This window comes from Bos taurus, chromosome 7 (genome assembly GCF_002263795.3).
Source record: "Bos taurus isolate L1 Dominette 01449 registration number 42190680 breed Hereford chromosome 7, ARS-UCD2.0, whole genome shotgun sequence".
In the NCBI taxonomy this organism is placed as follows: domain Eukaryota; kingdom Metazoa; phylum Chordata; class Mammalia; order Artiodactyla; family Bovidae; genus Bos; species Bos taurus.
This window is the reverse complement of record NC_037334.1, coordinates 92,484,706-92,491,238: the sequence shown is the minus strand read 5'-3', so window position 1 is coordinate 92,491,238 and position 6,533 is coordinate 92,484,706. Positions and strand designations below refer to the sequence as shown.

Sequence of the window (6,533 nt, the reverse complement as noted above, 5' to 3'; positions counted from 1 at the left end):
ATTGTACTAAGAACCTAAAAAGTGAAATGCCTTTAGCACTTGAGGTTGCCAATATGTGTATAAGAGATCATATTAATATTTGCTGGTTAATTTTTTTTAGCTTTTTTTTTCTCTTTATATTTCAGAATGTGGATTTAAACAAGGCATACATTTAATATTGTTGCATATATTTTAAAAATGAAAATATTTAATTCCTAACAAGTATATGTTGTTTTGAATTCTGATAAAATCTTATAGCATCAGCAAAATCTCCAGATTAGATTTTATATGGCTTGAATATACCTGTCCCTAAAAAAGCAACAAAAATGATAAGATTATCAGTAAAAAGATTTCCTTATTTTAGATAAGAGAAACTAAATTCTTAAAAGCACTCTCCATGTCCTTTATATATTTGGCTTCACTTGTATGTGTGGCTCACCAGGAGACAGCTACATATCTTTTACAAATCCAGGCTGCTCACCAGTCATTGGTGACTTTTACAGGCAAGGGCAGTAATGGATGGAAACAGTAATCAGCCTAGAGAAGAATGCTACTCAAACCTAGTTTGCCAGAAGAGAACCATGTCTGCTGTGCCCTTCAAACATGCAAAAAATATGAAAGTGACTTAGTCAGACACAAGTTGCAAAATCTCCCAAGCATTTTTGGGTAGCAAATACACAATTACTCCTTCTGCAGTGTATGGAACACATATATAGTTTGGTCGACAAAATGTGGATCATTCCATCGAATGGGAAGCAGTTGAGAGTTCTGGCTAGATCAAATGTGGATCTCAGTATTATAAGCAGTCTAATGCATAATTCATGAGGCTTAATGAATATTCCAATTCATGACAGCCAACTGGCTCCATAGGTCACACCTCCTAGTCTCATATAAATAAAGAATGAGATACTGGAAAGCATACCAGCTGAACCAAACTGAGTGCCAAAAACATGCATATTAATGAGGCACTATAATAGATACTTGACTCTTTGGAAGTGCCTATATTGGTTTCCAGCTACAGAGGGAAAGAAAGTTCACAATGTACCTTTAAACACACCATACTGTGTACCATAAAATACAGCTCTTTCTATGAAATATGGAATCAAATTATACTGATGTGATTTCAGATTCAGTCATTAACTCCATAACATCCTCTGACACTTCCAACAACATTGAAACATTCTGGAAAGAACCCCACCCCCTGCTCCCATATTCCCTTGCAAGTCTCAACTTGGTAACTAGGGAGAGGAAGTCCTTCAACAGTGCTGTTCTTTTATGTGTTCTGCTTAGACCTTGGATCAGGATGAATGGTAGCTCAGATGAATGCATTTGTGCCATTTTTCTTGGCCCCAGACTATGTTTCCTCACTACCATGACATCTGAACAGAAGGAGAAAACATCTCCCCTTTGTAGCAGGCTAATTTAATTTGTACCTTCCACCTAGGGGTAAATATGTTTGTCTGTCTGTCTGAGCTTTTTGCCTACTTTCTTTTCTCACGGGAAACCCTACTGAGTCGAAAGCAGGAAATTGCTTAGTGCTCTAACTTTATTTTAAAGTAATTTAATTTTAAACCTTCTCACACCCACCCTAAAGTGAAGCAACTGTTGGAAGCCCCTCGGGATACCCTTAATGACTTCTGCATGTCTCCTGTGTCACAGATGTCAAAGGCTTCTTGTTTGGAGGTATTGTATCTTTCGGAATAGATGATTTAAAAGAGACTGCTTTGGGCTGTTTTACCCACAGAAGATGTGCATTCGTTTTAAAATAATGAACAAAATCTTGCAGCTTTTACATTGACCCACATCCTTTCAAATCCGTATTATAAATCATTGATTTTTATTTCATCTTAACTTGATTTGGGGCATTATTTGTGGCTTGACCTTGTTTGATATAGAGAGTTCATCGAAGATTCAAAAATAACAGCAAACATATTTTCTCCTAAGTAAAATAGCGGTAATTCATTACACAAAAGCTTAGAAATATCTAGGCATGTGATCTAGATATTGGTACCATTTCTCAGGGCACTGCAGACATCTCAGTCCATTTCAGAGTGGACATCATAAATTAAAATTTCAATGAGTAGTAGTCTACTTATTAATAAAGGCCTATATAGAGGGAACTTCTCTTTTACCTGAGATGCACTTATCAAAATGTAAATTTGTTTTTCCAAATTGTTTTAAGAATTTTCAGATGAACTTTAAGAAAAGAAATTGTTTCTTTTTTCTCAGGTTTGTGAAAACATTCAAATTAAATTCTCTTTTGTGGTACTTACATTTCCCTACATTACTTTTATTATTCTGAGATAGGGAGCTTCATTAATGCACATTACAAAAAATACACATGACTTGTTTAAAAGAAAAAAATAATTTTATTAGAATTATTTTATTAATTCCTATTTAATGTAAAAGACTATTCTAGAATATATTATTGGCTGATAATATGGAAATCTTTAACTGCTTATGGCCAGATTGATTCTATTTTTTAGTACAGTGCTGTCATAGATTTCCATGCATACAATTTGAAAAGAGAATCAATCATAGTAATAGTGTTAATGATGAAGTTTATTAACTGAACCTGAATTCTGAACAATGTAGTTAGTTCACAAACAAGCTTATTAAAAGAATTTTATGTTACTGGGTAAATACATTTACAAATTTCTTAGCTTAAAATACCCACATATTCTCATGCGAAGCCACATATTCAAAAACCTATGGAGAGAGATAGTTTTTTTCTGAAGAAGAATAATAGGAAAGAATATTACAGTTGGGTATAAGAATTTTTCAGTACTTCCACTTCAAATCGATGTTCCTCCAAAATATGCCAAAAGATTGCTCAATACTAAAAGTATCATCAGACGACTTCACTCCTAAAGCATTTCTGTTGATAAAGAAGCCGAATCTAGTTAGTGTGATTTAAATTAACTAGAAATTTGAGCATTTGACTTGTTGCTAGGGAAATTTTCCATCTTTTCAGTCTCTAAATTGACACAAATTGACTGCTGCAGAAGACGAGACCTATCTTTAGTGTAATAATGTGGCATTTCCAACTGAATCCAAAATTGCACATTAAACCTCACCATTAGTACGCTAGAATCTAAACCTGGGATTGGCAAAGTATTTCTGTAAATGGCCAGATAATAAATATTTTAGGCTTTGGGAGCTACATATGGTCTCTCTCATATATTGCTCTTTGTTTTGTTTTACAACCCTTTAAAATTTTAAAAACCATCCTTAGCTTGAGGGCCATACAGAAACAAGTCATGGGCCGGATTTGGATCACTGACCCTAGTTTATTAACCCCTAATGTAAGCTTTTAAGACATTGTTTAATGTAGCAAAACATCTGCTTATCCTCAGTCACATTGTTATATAGATGATCATTTTAAATTCAGAATGTCTTTCTTTATTTTGTATTGTGCTATGATTCATGAAAGAATATCTGGCCTTAGAGATATTTGTGTGTGTGTGTGTGTGTATATATATATATATATTCTAACTGGTGTTAAAATTTTTAATTTACAATACTTATTCACAATATCCCAAGAACTGTTATCTTATATCCTACTCTACATGATACTCTTATTGGAAATTGAATTTGTGATAATGATTGTAGTGGGGGTTTAGACAACTTTCCACAAAGTATTAGCTTTTCCACATTGCTGCAAAGTGAATGATCCTATGTAAACATTTCTTCTTTTAGGTAAAATACTACAAAATGTATTATACTCTTGGAATTTTTGTTTAACACACATTTAAAGCCAAAGTCTCTTAATTCTAAACAACACAAGACTTCAAAGAATTCAGGGTATTATTTCAGTAATTTCTTCAAATATATCAGTAAAATACAGTGAATCTAAACTTTAGACTAAAATGACATAGATTTTCTCTGACATACCCCAAATAGGATGTCTGAAAAGGCAAAACTCTCCTCTTTGTAAGAATGGCATTCTTTAAATCAAAATATTTGGATGAAGAGAGGATTATCTTTAAAATATCAAAATGTATTATTCAGTCCCCTTTCCTCAACTTCATCATCAATGCAGTATATATTTAATGACAGTGCTTTGAGCCAAATTTTCTTTGCACCCACAGCCACAGATTGTTCCTGCACTGTCCATTTTTCCTAGGTTCTGCCCTCATTATCTTCTCTGGGTTTTTGTTCACAGTGCCTGGGGACGGGGCTGCTCACCCAACAAGTGCAGAACGTGAAATAGAGATTTATCACTGCGTGATGAGGGGAAGAGAATTTTGCCTTTAGGCAGGTTGTTATTTTAAAGCTGTGCCAAAGATATGATTTCATTTTACAGCAATACTTAAGGTCTAACATTTTGTCTTAAAACAAGAGATCATAATCTAATGGCCCCAGGATTGATCCCTACCACCAGTAGAATGCAAAGGCTACTCAGACTCGGCCAGAGGCAGTTGGTAATGCAGGGGCGCCTTTACCTTGGAAGTGTTTTAAGAACCATTTAGCATCAGGCAAAGAACTGGAAGGATGAATATTTGGTGGCTTATTCATGATCTTTGCTTTTTTACAACAAAGGCTATTTTGCATCTAACATGTACATGCCAGGGATTGCTTCTGGCCCTAGGGATATAACATGAAGACTGGCTTGATTCTTAAGTGGGCTTCCCTAATGGCTCAGGTGGTAAAGAATTTGCCTGCAATGCTGGAGACCTCGGTTTGATCCCTGGGTGGGGAAGATCTCACTCTTATCTCAGAATCATCTTTTCCTTCTTTGATTGGCCTTTTTTTTTTTTTTTTTTTAATTTTCAGATCATTTTTCTAAAGTCATCACAAAGCAGTCAAAATCTTTAAAATATGAGTAATTTGCTTCAAGTCCTGTAAATATCCTGGTCTTGCAGGTAACGGCACTTGGGGTAATATCATATGTGAACTTGATTGTCCACTAAACTACAACAGGATTGAAAAATCCCTGATCTATATTTAAAAATGTGTGTAGGTCCACATGTGCACTATTCTGTAGAAAGATATGTAGCTTCTTTCCGTGTCTCAGAATTCCATAATCCAAAAGAAATTAAGAAAGACTGCATTAGACTCTGCATTTCTCAAAGCAGGGGCTCTTCCACAAAAACTGGAATGCCAGTTTACTTATTCATCATGAGAGGTATTCTTATAGAGAATACAAGTTTACTGCATTCTTATACTGTATGCATATCAACTAAGAAAGTCTAATTATAATCATTCTCTCTCTAAACTTTTGTGTCCTCGGCAGTCTCATTTCAGTCTTTTCTTAGTGACTTAGTGAGATTTCTGATGTTTTGTAGGCTCATCTCAAATTGTATTTTACTACAGAAGTGAAAAAATAGTATAAAATTCAAATTGTCTTTGAAAGGTGATCCTTTTTTTAAAATTTTATTTATTTATTTGGCCATGCAACTTGTGGGATCTTAGTTCCCTAATGATCCTTTTTTAAGGCCCAAGAAATATTTGTCAGTATGATGAGAATAGAATTAAAAAAAAAAACAACCATGGCACATCATCAACTTTTAACATTAGTCAGAGCATAGTTTCCCTGGAGAAAGAAATGGAAACCCACTGCAGTACTTTTGCCTGGAAAATTCCGTGGTTACAATCCATGGGGTTGCAGAGTCAGACCCCAACTGAGCGACTTCACTTTCACTTTCTAAGGATCAACACTACATACATCTCTGTAATGAAACAGAATTTGGACAGGATCCTACCTGAAAACGGAGAAGGCAATGGCAGCCCACTCCAGTACTCTTGCCTGGAACATCCCATGAATGGAGGAGCCTGGTAGGCTGCAGTCCATGGGGTCGCTAAGAGTTGGACACGACTGAGCTATTTCCCTTTCACTTTTCACTTTCATGCATTGGAGAAGGAAATGACAACCCACTCCAGTGTTCTTGCCTGGAGAATCCTGGGGACGGGGCAGCCTGGTGGGCTGCTGTCTATGGGGTCGTACAGAGTCGGACATGACTGAAGCAACTTAGTGGCAGCAGCAGAGCATAGTTTTAGACATTAACGCTTTTTAGAAAGTGATGCTTATGAGCCCAACATGCATTGGAAAGAAAGAGAGCAAGCCCTTTCATTGAAGGGTAAGCTCTATTGCAGGGTGGGGGACAGTATTCTCCTCATTTTTGTAAGCTCGGTATCTAGCACTGTATTTGACACACAGTAGAAACAAAACTTTTTTTTTTTTTTTGACTTACAGAATGAAATAATAAATGAAGAACTTTTGAACAAAAAATAAAGGAAGGAATGGAGAGTTTGGGTGAATTTTAAGTTCCTACAGTGAAATCTGGGTCTTCATTTGACGGAGAATAAATTTTCTAGGATGTTATTATACTCCATGACCTCCAAATGTAAAATTTACCTTTTATTGACATTTTTTATCTACAACCTTCTTAGAGTTGTAGCAGTTTCTCAATAATATCTCACATGGATATAACACTCTGAGTTCATCAAGTATTTTTAAATTTACTTCTAGTTTGATTCCTCAAAATAAATAATTGATGAGAGAGATCCTACTTTAAAGCAGAAATAACTAATCCAACTGGTTAAGTGAATTT

The 6,533-nt window shown here is 35.2% G+C and overlaps 1 long non-coding RNA gene across 1 annotated transcript in view; it reads left to right on the top strand.

The window, feature by feature from the left end:
- The first annotated feature begins 1,398 nt into the window (after positions 1-1,398).
- LOC132345793 (uncharacterized) overlaps positions 1,399-6,533 on the top strand; it is a 127,481-nt gene continuing 122,346 nt past the window's right edge. The window contains exon 1 of the long non-coding RNA XR_009495351.1: positions 1,399-1,662. This is a non-coding gene — a long non-coding RNA (uncharacterized lncRNA). The remainder of the gene's footprint in view (positions 1,663-6,533) is intronic.